At 49.8% G+C, this 18020-nt stretch overlaps 1 protein-coding gene and 1 long non-coding RNA gene across 3 annotated transcripts in view; one reads left to right on the plus strand and one right to left on the minus strand.

Moving 5' to 3' along the window:
* HMGXB3 (HMG-box containing 3) overlaps nucleotides 1-2882 on the minus strand; it is a 1885602-nt gene extending 1882720 nt beyond the window's left edge. Inside the window, exon 1 of one of the 2 annotated variants that reach the window (XM_069654075.1) lies at nucleotides 2758-2882. The gene's annotated coding sequence lies outside the window, so the exon portion shown is untranslated. The remainder of the gene's footprint in view (nucleotides 1-2757) is intronic. The other variant, XM_069654073.1, reaches the window with a different exon arrangement.
* Nucleotides 2883-2965: 83 nt separating this feature from the next.
* Nucleotides 2966-18020, plus strand: part of LOC138582626 (uncharacterized) — a 51775-nt gene continuing 36720 nt past the window's right edge. The window contains exon 1 of the long non-coding RNA XR_011305054.1: nucleotides 2966-3016. This is a non-coding gene — a long non-coding RNA (uncharacterized lncRNA). The remainder of the gene's footprint in view (nucleotides 3017-18020) is intronic.

Here is an 18020-nt window from a genome sequence, read left to right on the forward strand (position 1 = left end):
GCAAACTACGTGGCATGTTCTCGGGTCAGGACATTAAATCTTTTGCACATTGCAAGCAGGACTTCGGGCTAGATGAGGGAGAGCGGTATCACTACTCTCAACTGAGGCACTGGCTTACGAACCCAATGGTCAGGTCAGCGGCCAGCAGGGATATCACGCCCTTTTAACGGTTCGTTAACGATAGACACGGGGACAGGCATTTGGTAGGAGCGTTATATGGGATTATAGCAGAAGGTGCAAGGAGCCAGGCATGGCACTATATGGAGCAGTGGGAAACTGCAATGGGGCAGCTGCTGGAAGGGGAACTTTGGACTCAGTTATGAGCAGATAGCCCCAAGCTCACACAGGCCATCCAGATTCAGGAGATGTGGGTTAAGATAATGTTCCAATGTCATCTCACCCCAGAAAAACTACATACATTCCAACCAGCTGTGTCAGTGCTCTGCTGGAGGGGATGTGGGGAACTGGGATTGTGGAAGCATATCTGGTGGGAATGCCTAGTCATACAGCCTTATTGGGACATGACCTGGGCCGCAATGAATAGTATTTTTGGGAGTCAGATGCCAGACAACACAAGGATGGCCATCCTGGGAACGGGCGGGGTTCTGGAAAATCTACCCTCGAAAGCTCAAAGAAAGACATACATCATCCTGATAGTGGCGGCAACGTTTGTGGTGGCACACACATGTAAACAAAAAGTTGCCCCCAAGGAACACTAATGGGTAAGTAAAATCTGGAACTGTGTGGCACTATTTGATTCAAGGGGGATCACCAAAGGTTTCTCTCAGACTGGGAAATAGTCCTGCAGCGGAACTCGCGGACCGCATAGTGCCCGAGGAAAATGACATTGCTGGGGCTGATGTGAGTACTTGCTCAGCTTGGGGAGGGCACCTTCACAGGAAGCTGGGAGAGGAGACATGGCTGAAGTTTCTAGGGGAGATGAGGACTATGGGGATGGGGGGGTTCTCAAACGGTGCAAGGGCCCATACAACAGCTGGCGAGAGAACTGGTCACTCACAGAAATTTGGGACCAGGAGCCATCTACATCGTTTATGGACTCAGGTGTGGGGCGGGGGGACAGGACTGGATGCGTTGTTGGTACATGTGTTGGGATCAAGGGGGGTGAGGGGCGAGAATGGATGGGGAGGTGGGTTACATGTGTTCTTCCTGTTGAAAATACCAATAAAAGAAAATATGTTTTAAAGTGCATTGTTACTGTGCTGCCATCACCAGTCAAAATCAGCTCCCTTGCCCAGCACGAACACACCCACATTATTTGACTCAACATTCACTCGCTTATTCACACACAGCATTCACTCACTCATTGCCTTATTGCACGAGAGGATAAATCACGTACACATACATCTTATATCCCCTTGCACCTGTTCCAAATAAGCACAGGGAAATGTTTTTTTTCTTTGCTTTGAAAAGTGCACCTCTTTTGAAAATCGGATTTGCCTGAAAATGCCAAAAGAACAAACAAAAAAAAAAAAAAAACTTTCCACCATCTGCCTTGCGCAGTTGTACATTTGGTGGGAAAAGAGCACCTCAATGTGCACAACTATGATGCACACATGTACATGTCCTTTTTGCACGGTTCACCACCTTTTTGGCGCAAGTGGAGTGAATGAGCATCCCATCAGTTGCACCAAACACGTTTCGAAAATCGTGGCACGATAGTTTATCCCTACTGATCACTTCTTTACAACATACGTGTATTTCAGAGAGTGTGGTTCGAGGTGTCAGAGGTGAATTAGGAATGGGAAAGGTCACACGAGAAGGAAAGGGTGTATGGGTTTTTACTGTTTCTGCCGTAATTAACCTCAGATTTGCTCATGAGCAGGTATTATGTTAAATATCATTAGCTCAAGAGAACATACTGTGACTGGAATCTTTAGCCCCAGAGTACGTACTGTGCAGAGCAGGTATCGTGTATGTAGTTATAAGGCCAAGGGCAGGTATTCTGGCATATGTAACGGATTAGGAGGTACTGTGTCTGGCATCGGATCCGGTACTGTGTCTGTAATTATTTGCCCCAGGGCAGGCATTGATGCAGCTGATGAGCAGCTACGACGTACTGTATCGGAAATCATTAGCTCCAAAGCAGGCATTGTGTCTGCACTCATTCGCTCAAGCAAGAGGAGGCGAGGGGCCTTTAAGATAGTGTCCGCCGATATTCATCGGGCTTTTTTCTGTGTCAGCAGTCATTAGGCCAAGAACAGACACTGTGCACGCAGTTATTAACCACAGAAGGGTCATTAGACCCAGGGAAAGTAGCGGATCGTCACCCATTAGTCCTGGGGAATCATTACGTTCAGAGTGGGCAATGGAACTGGAGGCAGTACACATCTGCAATCATTAGCCTGCACAGGTATTAGTACAATATATATAGTCACTTACACCAAAGGAGGGTCTGTGTAGTAGTAGCTGCACAGCAGTTACTGTGTCAGTGAGCATTCCAGAGCCTGAACTGTACCACAAATGAGCTTGGGAGCAGCTAATGTCTCCAAGATACCATCAGGCTGCCCTGTCTAATTTCAAAACTGGATGTTTAGAAAGCCACGTACTTACAATGTTTAATTTCAACATGTGATAAGTACAATACAATGAATCAAAACTTCAACGTGCATTTCCAAAGATTGTCAAAGAGCTGTTCTTACCAATTTAACAACAAACAGGTGAGAACGTCTGGGTTAATGGATGCTTAAAAGAAATGCATATAAAATTCACTACAAAAGCTGGATCGCATACACTCACCTGATGCTGCCTGGAATCAGGAAGTGCGCGTTTCGTAAACTGAGGCCTTATAGTGCTTTCATTATCAATCACATCTTTAAAGTCCATATGAGACGCGATTACATTGTGTGTTTATTAAAAAGTTTGCCGACACTTTCTGAAATGCCCTTACGCCGTTATGACGTATTTCACGTAGTTCTGTTAAGTCGTCGTGACGTTACACGTTGGACGTCTACGTGCTGAGGAAGAGAATCACGGAGGAAGGAGCATCCCACGCCGTGTACGGGCAGGTTTTTATTTTGTATTATGTATTTATAAGGCGTTTATACATCTCGAAAATGTTCCGAAGCGCCAGGTATTTTAAGGTGCCGGTGGGTTTGTTTTTCCGAATTTGATTTCGGTTGCAGTAACAGCGGATCTTTGTGTGTCTTCTTGGCTGGTATTATCCCAGGCTCTCCCCCGCACCAAAACAGAAGTGATTTATGGCAGTGCAGTGCCCTCAGAGGCAATATTGGGGCATATTCGGATTATACATCTTTCTTCACCCTTAGCTGCGCAACACGGCTTTCCCTGTTAAAACATTAAGCCCCATGTCGATCCCATTTTTAACACAGCGCGGCGTGCTTGTTTCTTTTTCTGCACTGCTACTAAGGCATGACGTTCCCCTGGCAGGGTTTCTGTAACTTTACTGCCTTTACAAGGTGAGGGGTTCTGATTTCACCATTGCAGGGAGATGTGCCTAACTTTACCGCTCCGCTCAATGCTGCCAGGCGTGCATTGAGCTGTACCGACCAGATTCCATTTCTACTACAAGATGTCGTTCTTGACCCTGTCCCCCCCCCCCCCCCTGTTTCTTTCTATATAGGACAGAGTTCCATCATTTCCCTGCGTTGTCTCATTGAATAGGTGACTGCTTGTTAGGGATACCAGACGTCCCTGTTTTTGCTGCTCTGTCCCCCTTTCACAACATTATGCTCCTATTGGAAACTGCAGCGGTCTGGGTTTTTGGTATAGGTCTTCATAGCTCGCAGGCAAAGCTCGCACAGAAGAAATGCAGCTGTGATAAATTGATTGTGTTTTTTTAAAATTTTAAAAGTAATATTTACACCCCCTTTTCCAAACACTACTGTAGTGCTTTGACGGCCACTTTCAAGAGTGAGTCGTATGATAAAAAGTGAGTCCACCGACAACGCCAAGACCAGAAGGTACGTTTTTAATCCTTGTAGTTAACTGTAGAGAAAGCCCTGGGACACCCACCCAGTCCAGTTCAGCAAGTCCAACTGCCGTTCATGGAACCCTGCTTACATCACACCCATCAACACTCCACATCACCAGCCAACCAACATATCCAGTTACAACACACCTCCCTCTATAAATAACCAAACCAGCACCAGCCAGCAACTATACCTAAAGACCCAAGCTCACTGGCACCAAAAACGAACACCAAATTGGCGTAAACAGCAGCGTCCTACTGCTAACAACGGAACTCCAAACACCTAAGGCCTCCAAGCCCACCTGGCAACCCCACCATACAGACAGCACCTCTCTGCCCCCTCCTCTAAACAATTAGACAGCACCTGACTGCACACCACTCAAACCACTACAAACGCCCCAGAGCCCACACAGCCACTCCGGAAATTACTAGCGGGGGGAAAACCCCTACGAACAAACACAAAAAAAACAAGACAACAGGTAATTGTAGAACACTACTCTTACGACATGGCGCTAAAGTCCCTGCGCCAGCCCCGCACCCTCTTATCCATGGATTAAAAAAAAAATGTAGCCCCAATTCTCGCGGCCGCCCACCGCTGAAAGGAAAACAATGGACCCGCACCCATGAGTCCACATCCACAACCCAGGATAATATCCTAAAGAAATTAGGCCACAGACATAAACACAACAAAAATCAAGAAGCATAAAAGACTGGGCCTTGACAACCAACACCCACCCAAGGCCCAACCGCAACAACATGCACTACCCCCTCCCCCCCTCGAACCCTCTTCTTCCGAGGCAACCACATAAAGACAAAGAACCTAAACAGGCGCCTCACCGACACCTACCATACCAGTCCAAAGTACTTGAAAGTGCCTTCATCAGCATGTATGAGCCTGACGGGTCAGGATCCAGCTCCCGTAACCTTCCTGCCACTCCGCAGCACATGTCACAAACGCCTTGCCGATACCACAGTCTCCTGGCATGCATGTAGCAAATGTCATCCACGCTGATCGTCTGCCCAGAGAACACTCCCTTCCTTGTAGCAGACACACCACCCCTGCGCCGTCACCACCTCCATGACTAACAGTCCTTGTTGAGAGCCACGCTGCCATAACGCTGGCCCTAAGCAACACTGAAAAATGCTCTGGTATTCCGTGTTCCATTGACGTGCGTGAACTTCAACCCCTTCCGCTGTCTTTTCAAAACATGCCACTGCACGCCCTTGACACCAACGCTGCATTCCAAAGGAACGTTGTGTTCCAGCACGACCCACTGGAACGCCAGGCCGCGATCCAGTGACGTCATCACTCCGCTCGCCGGCCCCGCACTGTCAACACAGCCATCCAGCCGAACTCCCTTTGCCTCGGCCATGCCCCAATCTAGGTATGGCTGTGCCGCCTGGCACCCAGCCAACTCATCCCCGGACATAACAGCACTACAAAAAACAGTGGCGGGAGCAAAGACAGGACTGGACAACTGGCACACGTGGTCACCCTGCCTGCTAATGGGCCACCTCAGCCCCCTGAGGAAATTCTGTCCACGTCCGCTTGGCACAAAGAACCTTGACAGCACCACCTGCCGTTCCTCTCTCCCGAATAAAGTCTTGTGCACCAACACAACACCCTGCCGTGCCCGAACTATACACGAAGCACAGCCCGCAACTCCTGGCAGTGAGCCACCTCAGCCCACTGCACATCTGCTCCCATCACGGGTTTAACGGCGCCCCCAGTCCGTTCCCCCTTCTTGGACCACAGGACCCCGTGATCCAACGGCTCCTTAAGGGCCCCCACCACCGCCCGACGTGCAGGATCTGATGAGCCAACTATATCAGGCCGTCGGGAACTGGTTAAACTGGCGGATGTCACTTGGAAGGCAGCGCTTCTCAGCAGCTGCCCTTCCCAGCAGAAGAACCATCCTCTTCGCCAGTCATAAAAAGTGAGTCCACCGGTCTCTCACAGCGCCAAGACCACAAGGTAAGTTTACAGGTAAGTTTAATCCTTGTAGTTGCATTGTAGAGAAAGCACTGGGACATGCACCCAAACCACTACAGCAAGTCCAACTGCCATTCATGGAACCCTGCATACATCACCCCATCAACCCTCCACACTCCAAATGACATCACCAGCCAACCCACATATCCAATTGCAACACACCTCCCTCCCTTAAACCACTTTAAGGGAGGGAGGTGTGCTTTCCTGCATTTGGATCGTGCGTCCATGCTGCATGGTTGCTTCCTGCTGGTGCTGCCAGCTTCTTCTTGCCAGGTAAGGGATGTCACTTCTTGGCTCTGCCCCGCCACACCACAGTTGGAGGTGGTGCCAGTAAGCAACCGCTTGAGTCCTTTCTCAGTCCTTCTGCTGCCCTCTCCCCCTTCTGATGCTGGAAATGCATCTGAGGGACAGGGCCTCTGAATCCTTGTCCTATTACTTTTTTTACCGTGTGTTCTGTTATGTTTTCTGCCCCGGAGTCCATGTGGGACTCCTGGCAGTGCAGCGCTCTCTTTTGGTTTGGTGAACAGACCCATGGGATACCCTTATGGCACCCATGGGTAGGGGTACAACCCTGTGCCCCTAGTGTATGTTTTTGGGCACCTGTGGGTGGCCCCAGAGCAGGGTATGGGCTGGTGGCAGCTCCGTGCTGAATTCGACAGGTGCTCCGGGTGTCCTCCATTTTGGGATACCCCGGCCCTGCCATTGGGATCTGTTGATTCCTGATAGGAAACAAGATGGCCCCTGTGGCCTCTTGCTTTCTATTGCCTGTTAACTTGTTTTCCCAAAGTCCTGGGAAGCCCTGTCTCTGTCCCTTCCCCCTGACTGGCTGTTGGGTGGAAGTTCCATGTATGGTATTGTTGTAAAGGCCCAGCTAGACTGGCTGGAGCCTTCCCAGTGACTGTATGTTGTGGGTACCTCCTGTGGGTGGGACCCGGGTGAATGGAGTGTGTGACCAATATACACTTCTTGTTGTGGTTGTCTGGTTTCTGGCATGAGAGACAAAGACTGAGACAGCCCTGCCCGAAACTGGCCTGAATGCAGTGTGTAGTGTTGAATGGCTGGGTACTTGTCCCAATCCACATTTCTTGTTGTGAGTGTCTGGAAGGGAGGAGTGTGGCCTGAATGCACTGTGTGCCTGATTGGCTGACTGACTGCATGAATGCCCTGCAGTATGATTGGCTGCTGAGTGTGTGCCAGCAGCGTGGATGAGAGAGAGGATAGTATATCTGGGGACCTCTCACCACTGGAAAAGTGTTCAGAAGGGACCTTTGGTTGAGAAGCGACCATTGTGCCCCTGAAGCAGCCAGGCAGCGGAGTCTCCACTCTACGAGTAACTGGAACTGCTGATCCTCGACGTCCAGCTGGAAGAAGAAGACTTGCTGTGGCATTTGCTTCGACCGATCTGAAGGCTGACGAGAACGTCAAGGGCTGACCCAAGAGAGGACCTGGTAAGGCGCCCTCTTCCCGTGCTCCGAGGGACCATCGAGCACCGCTCCATCTTCGCCGAAGCGCCCTGGAAGACAGACCCTCGAAAGGCTGTCGACCCGAGACGGGACTGCCGAGGAGATCGAAGTGAAGCGCCCGGCCATCGCCGTCGAAGTCCATTGCCGTCGACCAGGGTTCGCAGGGTTGTGTAACCGCTGGAGGCCCGTCGAAACTGTGTTGCCCAGCCGTGGGAACCACTTGACGCCGTGCCGCCGACGACTGGAGCCGTCCGCTCCTTTGCCTAAGAACATTCAATCGAAAGACTCTCTCGACCGCATCGTCGACCGCTTATCCTGCCGGAGAAAGTCGAGGACGACCAACGCGCCGAGGAGAAACCTGCCGGTGGGTTTCCCGCCACCCGACGACCTCAAAGACTCGGATGACTCGACGCCCTTGCTGGGCCTCCGTCTCTACAATCTTTGCGGTCCAGAACTATTGTCATCGAGGTGCCCCGCACACCTCTGCCTTGCAGGACGCCGACGTTCTGACGCCGACGAGCACCGCTTGGACGAAGCTGCTGCCTCATCGACATCGTTCTACCTCGTTTGTCGACGGACGTTCGACGCCCCGTGCCTCCCGCTTGAAAGGGAAGGCATTCAAGAAGGGCCGTCGATTCCCCGTCGCCGAACAGCGAGTTCCTTGACGTTTGTCGACGCCTCTTCGAGGAGCTCGACTCCACCAGGTACATTGGGGGGTAAAAACATTATAGGAGAGAATAAGACTTGCAGAGCAATATATGGACTGGGCGTGTGCTATATCTTTATTTACAGGTTGCCCAGGTGGGGGGATCTCCACACAGAACTGTGCCTAGTGGTAGGGGCCAGTATTCTGCCTATTGCCTAACCATCTTCTTTTCTCTCCTCTCTCTATTGCTGGTTTCACTCTATTGGTCTGTGTGACATTGTACAGTATTGTTAATGCACTATAATGAGATCTAGGGTGGTACCACTTTAGGATTGTAAATATTTGCCATTGTAGATTTTGCCGGAGTACAAAGTGAGTTACTATGATAAATGTACATAACCTTAACTATTGATTATATAAAGACTGTGTTCTAACCAATACAGAGTGTGGATATTCCTTTGTGGGGGCTTGGGGAATACACTGTACTTAAGAACCAGCCTGCATCACCTCCTGAGAAGCTAGGCCTTGATTGCTCGACCATTGCTACCGAATAGAGAATCTTGGCTGGGGTCTCCTGTGCCTCTCCTCCACCATATAGGGAGCGGAAGTACAGACACCCCCCACCGGTCGTTGAGGCCCGTCTCTCACACCCCTGTGGACACACGAAGGCAAACGCATCAGGAGAGGAAGTGAGCAGGGCGGCCGGATCACCGCCATGCTGGTCTCCATGAACCTCTCTCCCTCTGTGCCCCCACCTTGGGGGCCTCAGAGGAGGCGAGCGTGGATGGAACCATGCATTGCCGGTGTTGTATATCTGGCTCCCCCGCGGCAGATTGCTGGGCTCCGGAAATCTTACGTGGGGGAGCCAGATATCATTCAACACCGAGCTCCCTGCTTTGGCTGCTCCTCTGCCTCATCCATGGGATGGCTCTGGCAGGTTCCGAGATCCGGCATCAGATGGCTGGCCGGATCTCGGGACTCGGCCTGCCACAGCCATGACCAGGCTTTAACAAGCCCCCAGCTTTGCAGAGGGAAGCTGGAGGCTTGGTGACCTAATCTTTGTAGTGCTCCTTTCCCCAGCTGTTACTCGTGTATTTCGTGGCTCTGTTTGCTCCTCCCGTTTGTTTTCTTCTGTCTTGAAAGGGACACCACGAGAATCAATGGGCCCTGACCATCACTGTGGTGGGGAGGGGGTAGGTCACAGTTGATAGCAGGCATTCTACATGCTAGACACATTATTGTTCATATGTGCATTTTACACGTTCACTAGTTTTCTTAAGAGATTTTCTTTTTGTCAGAGCACCACACCAATACTCTGCAATTTGTGTGCCCCTTGCTTTGTCTTTATCGCTGGTTATATCACAAATAAAGGCTTCCGTTGTGCTGACAGCAGTTATTCGGAAATTAAACTGGATTCATGGGTGCCAACGTTTGGCTTTCACTAAAGAGGCAGAAATAGCCCAACCCATTGCTTAGCCCAACCCATCCCTTCGACAAACGCATTTATAGCACTTCCTTTTTGATATGTAATTGCAAAAAGTCATTTGCTTAATGTTTTGCGCATATATTTTGTTTTGTTAAATTCAACCTTAAACACTTTAAAAGAAACAACAATATATCAATTCACATAATTATATTTTGCATATATAAGGACTCAGCAAATGTACTAAAATCACTGCATTACCAACAGTACTTTGGGTGCACTACTGCCATAGAAGTCATTTAAAGCAGATTTTTTTTGTCCCTGTGACTGAGTATGACGTTTTCAGTTATGTGCTCTGATTGCTCTGTTCTGTCTGTCAGCTCGGGTGGACTGGCCTATACAAATTGGCTCTATAATCCCATCTAGGACAGCAATGGCACCATAAAAAATCCCGACGTAGTGGGACATGCCGGCGGTAAGATTGCTTTTTTAAAAAAATGGCTTTATTTTGCTGTCGGTCATGGTGGGACACTTTTAATGGTATAGTTAGGAGTCACAATCGGGGATTTCAAACCTATTTTTGAGGCTGTTCCTTTCTCGTGTCCAGTTTGGGACGGTACTGAAAGTTCACGTTTCATGTGGGGAGTTGCATTTACAGTGCACTGTGTAGTCTGTTCTGGTTTCCCAGCATTGGTTCCTGCTTACTAGCTGATGCCAAACAACCAAGAGCTGGTTTTAACCCCTGTTCATCTAATCTTAATTTTTTCAGGTAGACCCATGTATCCTTGACTTTGTTTCATTGCAGCAGCATTGCTTCAAGCGTCAGTGTGTCAACCTGACCACCTATCCCAGCAAGAATAATCCAGTGTAGCACTTGACCCAGTCATGCAGGCAGGTAAGGTTTTAATTTCCCTTTGTGTACCATTGGTTTAGTAGAAGTGCTGAAGGTTTATATTGGCCCGTGCAATGGGCATCCAGGTGTGGTTTTTACTGCCCTCTGTAACCTAGTCCAGGACCACACTTTAAACAAAACAAGAAAATCGAGCTAGAACTTCACAATCTGAACAAGGAGTCTTCTGAGACGTGTATCAATGTGGTGTTTTTTTTTTTTTTAATCCAACCAGTCTTTCTGACCCATTTTGCTGAGTTTTTTTCCCCCCAAGCTGTTCACGTGGTTGCTTTGAGTCTTTGCATGTGGTGGTTGCCATGTTTCAATCTATTGGGGACTTAAACTTTTCCCCAGCCTTTTCGCATGGTTTGTTTTAAATCTTTGCATGTGGTGTTTGCCATTTTAAATCTTTTGAGGCATTTAAAATTTTTGAAAACTTGAAATGGTTTTAAAAACGAACGTGACATACACCAAAGTGGGGGGTTTGCAATGTTTTCACAGATTCGGGTTCCTTTTTTAGATGGATCGTTGGTACTAAGTGAAAAGATCTTTTTCACTGCACCAATGTTGGCATGGGGTTGATTTAAGAAAGGCCGCTCACCGAGCGGCCTTTCTAAATCGAACTATCATACATGTCAAAACCCTGCCGCGCAGGGGCTGACAGGTGCCGTGAGCCCCAGCGGAGTCGTTGCAAGAGGCATAGGTGGGTTCTGGACTGTGAGTGATTTTATTTATTATTTTTTTTGTGTTCGGGCTTTAAATGCAGAAATATCACATAGAACCGGATCGTTTCCTAGTGCCCAAAGATGGTAGGAATCTCAAACGTAAAGCAGAAGGGCGAGGTGGAAACTGACAAAAGAAATGCAAAAACACAGAAATGTCTCTTATTTGGACTTTGGGTTCCCATGGGTCGCAGTTGCTGGAGAAGTTAAGCTGCGGTGTGTGTGGTTTGTGGCGCTACATTAGCAAGCCTGAAGCCAACACATTTAAGGTGACATTTGGAAACAAAACATGCAGATCTTGCAAAAAAGCCCAGGGATTTCTTTGTACGGCAGCTGAAAGGCATGCAAAAAGACACTTAAAAATGTGGCCTCAGTACCTGCAAATGCTTTGTAAGCTTCTTGCCACGTTATCTGGACAAAAACCAAAACCTTTTACAGATGCAGAGAACATTTTGGCCAACAATTCTTGCTATCAACTGGGTAATGCTTGGTGACAGTGCAGCAGAGAAATGCCATCCCCATGTCTGACACCATCATTTTCTGTCACATCGCTGACCTCTCCTCTTATGTCAGTACAGAATTGATATTTCGCTTGACGTCAGTTTGCCCTACAGTTGGATGATGCCACTAACATTTAAAAAGAAGCACATTTTATTGCTTATGTGAGGTACTGCCATGGAAAAGAAATATTGTATGATTTCTTATTTTGTAAACCAATTTGGGGTAGAGCCACTACATCTGTAGTCTTTGACTTGATACCTACTTCCTAAGTTATAAAGTGGGAGGTGCGTTTTTGGTATTTGCATGGATGGTGCTCCTTCAATATGTGGTGCTAGAGCTGGGTTAAAAGCAAGTGTTGGCAGTAGCTCCACATATATTGTGGACACACTGCGCGATACACCAGGAAGCTTTACCTGTGCGCACTATGGGGAATGGAGTCTCGGAGATGCTGACTTCTGTTGTAAAGATTGTACATTTTATTAAGCTTCACCCCACAAGCGCCTGTCTGGTTGCCAAATTACGTGCAGAAATGGGAGGTGACCATGATTCTTTGTTGTTTCACACGGAGGTCAGTTGGCTTTCCAGGGGGAACATTTTAAATCTCGTTTAGGAACTCTGGAACAAAGTGAGACACTTTCTCTTGGGTTTAGACCAGGTGAAAGAAGCGCATCTGTGTGATGCACACTGGCTTGTACTGTTAGCTTACTATGGTGACCTATTTGAGAAGCTACATTTTCTAAACCTCTCCCTGCAAGGCACAGAAACCACACCAGATCTGTGACGATCTCCTGATAACTACCCTTCCACCATCACCTGTCTAATCCAACTAGGCCCTGTTATCCACACCCTCTCTACACTCCCCCCTCACCCCCCGCGCATTGTCCCATTGACCTCTCTGACACACTCCAGTGACCATACAGCAAGAACCCCCTCACATCTTTCTCCCACCCACTCTACCTCCCTCCTTACCCAGCCTCAACCTCCATCACACCCGCCACGCCTTTACCTGATCCTATCGCTCGATCAAGCATGCGCAACTCCAACTACCACTTTCTCTCCCCACACCCCACTCCATTCCCTGGCCTTTCCTCAAAACCCTCTGCTTCATCATTATGACCATCTCCACACTTAACCTTCCCTCACTGCCCCACCCCCGTTTGACCGAACGCCCATCTATCCCAAGTCACCGCCCCAACCTCATCTATCCCCCCTTTTGTTGAAACCTCCAGCGTCATCGACATCGCCTTATGGCATGCAAGATCTCTCTGTAACAAGACTGCCGCTGTTCTGGACCTGTTTCTATGGTTAAACCATAACTTCCTATACATCACTGAAACCTGGATTTCCCCCCCCCCCTTCAATTGAATTGTTCCTGCTACACTCACTTCCTCCTCCTCTTCCTTTACTCGCGTCTCTCGCTCTTCTGGCCGCGGAGGCGGCATTGGTCTTCTCTTTAACCCCAAGTAACTATCGACCCTCCCCCCCCCCCGTCCAACACCTCTCCCAGCCTTCCCCTCCTTTCAATACTTGTATAAAATCTTCACCTCCCCGCACGCTATATCCTTTCTCATCATTTACTGTCCACCTGGCCCCCTCACATCCTTCTATGATGACATTGACCACCTCCTCCGCCTCATCTCCCCCAGTCCCACACCCCTAATTGTACTTGGCGACTTTACCCTCCATCTCTCCTCCACCCTCTTAGCTATACTCGACTCCTACCTTATTCCTCCCCGCCCCCCTACTTCTCCTACTCACTCTTCCGAATCTACTCTCAACCTCATCTTTGTCTCTTCCTTCTCCCCCTCCTCAGTTTCCAACCTCCTTAACTACCCGACCACGCCCTACTCTCCTTCTCGCTCACTCTGTCTCTCCTCCTCCCTATTCCTCTATCTCTTTCTCCCGACATCGACCTTCGTAACTTTAAACTGTCTCAATTCTATGACACCAGCATCTCCTCCCCCCTCTTACTCACTTTTCTTCTCTCTCTGCAAACGATTATTTATCCACCCTGTCCTCGTCCTTCTCTTCCAGTCTTGACCAACTATAACCTCTCACTCCCTTCTGCCCCTCCCGCAAACCCACCCAACCCTGGCTTTCCTCACACCTTCTATCCATGCGCCGCCTTCTCCGACGCCTTAAAAGAGGCTGGCTCAAACACTGTTCACCAGCCAGCCTTCTTCTTCTCTTACCACACCCTCTGACACCTGCATCAGCTCAGCCAAACAATCCTACTTCTCTAACCTCCTGTCTCTTCCCACCCCTGCTGAATCTTCCAAACTTTGAGTCGCCTTCTCTCTCCTCCTACCCCTGACCACTCTGCGAAGTCAGAGTGAAAGAGGAGAGGCACAAACTTCTTTTCCTCTAAGACACTCGCCTTATGCCATAACATTCTATGCTCCCCTTCCCCCATCTTCCTCTACCCCACCCTCCTACATGTCGAATTTCACACCAGTCTCTCTCCTGTCCAAAACTCGTCCTACTGCTGCCCCCTCCAACCCATTCCCCACCTCTCTGATTCCCAAAATCTACTGTCCTCGTACCTCACCTCATTTTTCAACATCTGTCTCGCTACCGCAACCTTTCCCTCAGCCTTCAAACACGCTACTATCATCCCTATCCTGAAAAAACCCTGTGCTAACCCCCTCTTGGCTTCCAACGTTCGCCCCATCTCTCTCTACCCTTCCTCTCTAAGCTCCTTGAACGCCTCGTATACTCCCGACTCTCCCTCCCCCCCTCTATTCCCTGCCCTTCCTCTGGCCCTTCTGCAGCCACCCCTCCTCTCTCCTTCTCTGCCTTTCCCCTTTTTTCTGCTGACAAGGTTTCGAGACAAGTCCGATCTATGAAAGTCTTCTCAAAACAGGTCCACCCCTGTTCCTCCTTGGCTCCTGCCCTTGCTGACTTCTGCAATCACTCCTTCGCCTCTGGAGTCTTCCCATCCCACCTCAAGCACTCCCTGGTGCACCCCCTTCTTAAGAAACCCTCTTCCGACCCTTCCTGCCCAGTTAACTATCGCCCAATCTCTATCACTCCCTTCCTGGGCAAGCTCCTGGAGAAACTGGCCATCTCCCAGCTAAATCTCCATGCTGAATCTGTTGGTAGCCTTCAGGACCATCAGTCTGGCTTCAGAGCTGCCAGAAGCACGGAAACTGCTCTCCTGAACATCCGTGAGGACCTGCTCTCGAACCTTGACTCTAACATTCCATGTGTTCTCATTTTGCTTGATCTCTCTTCTGCCTTTGATACGGTCAACCATACCATCCTGCTCAACCGTCTCCGTGATAACCTGGGTATCACTGGTCAGGCTCTGGCGTGGCTGACCTCTTTCCTCTCAAATCGACCCTCCCAGGTCCAACTGGGGTCTTTCCTCTCTGACATCTTTTTCTCTACCTGTAGTGTCCCCCAGGGTTCTAACCTCTCTCCCTGGCTGTTCAACCAGTATCTGGCACTTCTCGCCCACCGCATCGCTGCTCTCTGCCCCAACTTTCAGTGCTATGCGGATGATACCCAGCTCATCTTCAGGCTACCCTCGGCCTCCTCCTCTCCTTCCCTCATCTCTGACTGTCTTTCTGCTATCCAGGAATGTTGTGCCGCCAACAACCTCTGCCTTAATGCCAGTAAGACTGAGATTCTACTCATCGGCACACCCACTCCCTCCTTCCCTGCAGCTCTCTGGCCGGCCTCTCTTGGCCCTCTTCCTGCTCCTACCTGCAAGGCAAAAAACCTCGGGGTCATCTTCGACTCCACACTCTCCTTCTCTCCTCACATATCCGACGTCTCTAAGAAGTCACACTACCAACTACACCTCCTCAGAGATATCCTTCCTTTCCTCTCCTTCCCCCAGAAGCTCACTGTCTCTAGAGCCCTGGTGCTCTCGAAGCTGGACTACTGTAACAGCCTCTACCTAAATCTGCCCGCCTCTACTCTCTGCCCTTTGCAACTCATCCAGAACAGGACTGCGAGACTTGTCCTTGGCCTCAAGCCCAGGGACCGGATCTCTCCAGGACTTAAATCGCTACACTGGCTCCCAGTGACTGCGAGGATCAAGTTCAAAACCCTTTGCATTGTGCACAAGGCCGTCTGGGGCCTTGGGCCAAAATACCTTCAACTCTCTCTTCCTAAATATCTTCCTTCTCATGCTCTTTGCTCATCCACCTCCAACTCTCTCAGGGTCAGCCGCTTCTCCAAACAACGAGTTGGGGGCAGATCTCTCTCCGCTGCAGGGGCCTCCCTCTGGAACAGCCTTCCTGCCTCCCTGAAACTTGAGGTGAGCCATCTCCGTTTCCGGAAGCACCTCAAAACCTTCCTCTTTGCCTCCGCTTTCTCTCCCCCTCTCCCCTGCTAAAATTACTGAATCTGCAACTGGGCCACTCACCGTTCTCGGTCCTTGGCCCAGCCACTCTCCCCTGCACTGCCTCCCTGGCAACCCCTGCACTGCAGGACTGTGTCTGTATCCCTACAGCCCCCCTCCCAGCACTTGTCTGCACTTACCTCGCACTTGCCACCAGCTGGCCCTTATTTATCCTGTATGCTATAACCCTGTACTGCACTTTTCCCTCTACCTTTCCCACCTGCACTTTTCCCTTCCCCTCTACCCTTGCACTTGCGCAATCTGAATGACACCTGGCCTAGTAGGATCGTTGTCTGTCTCCCCTTGTCCCCCCTCTCCCCCCCGCCTCGTCGCGCCTTGAAACACTTGTGTATAGGTGCGTTACAAATATCATATCAGCATTCGTCTACAACCTCTCTCTCTACCCCCCCCCCCCACTCAGTCTGGGTTTCACCCCAAACACTCTACTGAAACTGCTGCTATCTCCTCGGTTCTTAACTCCCTCCTCACCACACGCTACTCTAAACACTCTTTTGTTCTCCTTGAACTCTCAGCCACCTTTGGCACCGTTGATCACCCCTTACTTCTAGATACTCTTTCCTCCTTTTTCTTCAAGGCTCTGTCCTCAACTGGTTCTCCTCCTACCTATCCAATCGCTCCTTTGCTGTCTCCTGGGGCGACCACATCTCTCCTACCCACTCCCTCGACTTCGGCATTGCCCCAAGGTTCTGTGCTTGGGCCTTTTTCTCTTCTCGCTATATACCTCCTTCCTAGCACCAGTCATCTCTTCCTTTTGATATCACTCACCACTTCTATGCCGATGACACCCAACTCTTCCTCTCCTTCTCTTCCGACATCCACCTTAAACTCTCTTCCTGTCTCACTGATATCAAATCATGGATGTCCTCCCACTTTCTCACCATAAACACTGACTAAACCGAAGTTGTATTCCTTCCAGCGAACACACTCCCACCCCCGCACAACTTCCCATCTCAGCCTCTACCCGCAATCTCGGCGTCCATTTCAACTCACACCTCTCCTTTGCTCACCATATCTCTTACCTCCCGTGCTTGTCGCTTCCATCTCTATAACATTCGCAAAATCCGATCTTCCCTTACCTTTCACGCCACCAAACTCTTAATATCTTCCATAATCTTTTCTTGTCTCTTCTACTGTTCAGCTCTTCTTTCACCTCACATCTAGCCCCCCCTGCTCAAATCCCTCTACTACTGTGCCCTGTTTCCTCTCTCCACATGACACCCATCTCCTCTTCACTGTCCTCACTTGGCTGGCTCTCCTTTCATTCCCAACTCAAATTCGACTTCCTCTGTCTTGTCTTCAAATCTCTTCATGGCGTTTCCCCTCCCTACCTTTCCTCCCTCCTATCATTCTACTCTCCCTCTCACCTGCTTTGTTCTGCTGAGCACTTCCTACTTACTGTCCCACCTGCACCATGCGCCTCTTCCCGCTTCTGCTCCTTCCAGCTCCTTGTATAGATCCGTCCAACCCAGTGCGGAAGGAGCAGGGTTAACCGCGGTGCTGGCTGGACACTGCGGTGTGCCACAACAAAGGGAGAGAACAGTGCGGATTAGACTCCTGCAACAAATACATATGGCAATCGGTGCTGGCAAAAAAAGCTTTACTGAGCAGAAGTTAGCTAAGTAGGAGGCTATTCCGATTAAGGATGCCCCCACGTGCAGTGACCTGACCCATCCTGGTAATAAAATGGAGGCAGAGAGCGCGAGGAGCGTGGGAATGCACAGCAGTCTTAATGTGGCACAGCGGTGGAAGGTATATGTTCAGAGATACCGAAGCTAGTAGTCACCACAAAGGAACACAAGAGAGGGGCGGAAAAGCAGGCAAGACCCCCTACAGCATTGGTGTGACGACGCAGTAACAAGAGCGCGAGCACGATATCGCACTGGAGTGCCCGTGGAGGATATACAGCAAGCTTGCGGCCGTGGATGGAGAACACCTCAAATGCACTTGGTTGTATGAGAGATCACCCCCGATGTTCAGGAGGACCACAAACTAAACTACCTTGTAAGGGACACATATCCACTGGGTGACGGTGTAGTCCAAATACAGTGTGCACAGGCCGTAT

Source organism: Ambystoma mexicanum, chromosome 3q, assembly GCF_040938575.1.
Source record: "Ambystoma mexicanum isolate Mex_15411 chromosome 3q, UKY_AmexF1_1, whole genome shotgun sequence".
NCBI classification, from domain to species: Eukaryota; Metazoa; Chordata; class Amphibia; order Caudata; family Ambystomatidae; genus Ambystoma; species Ambystoma mexicanum.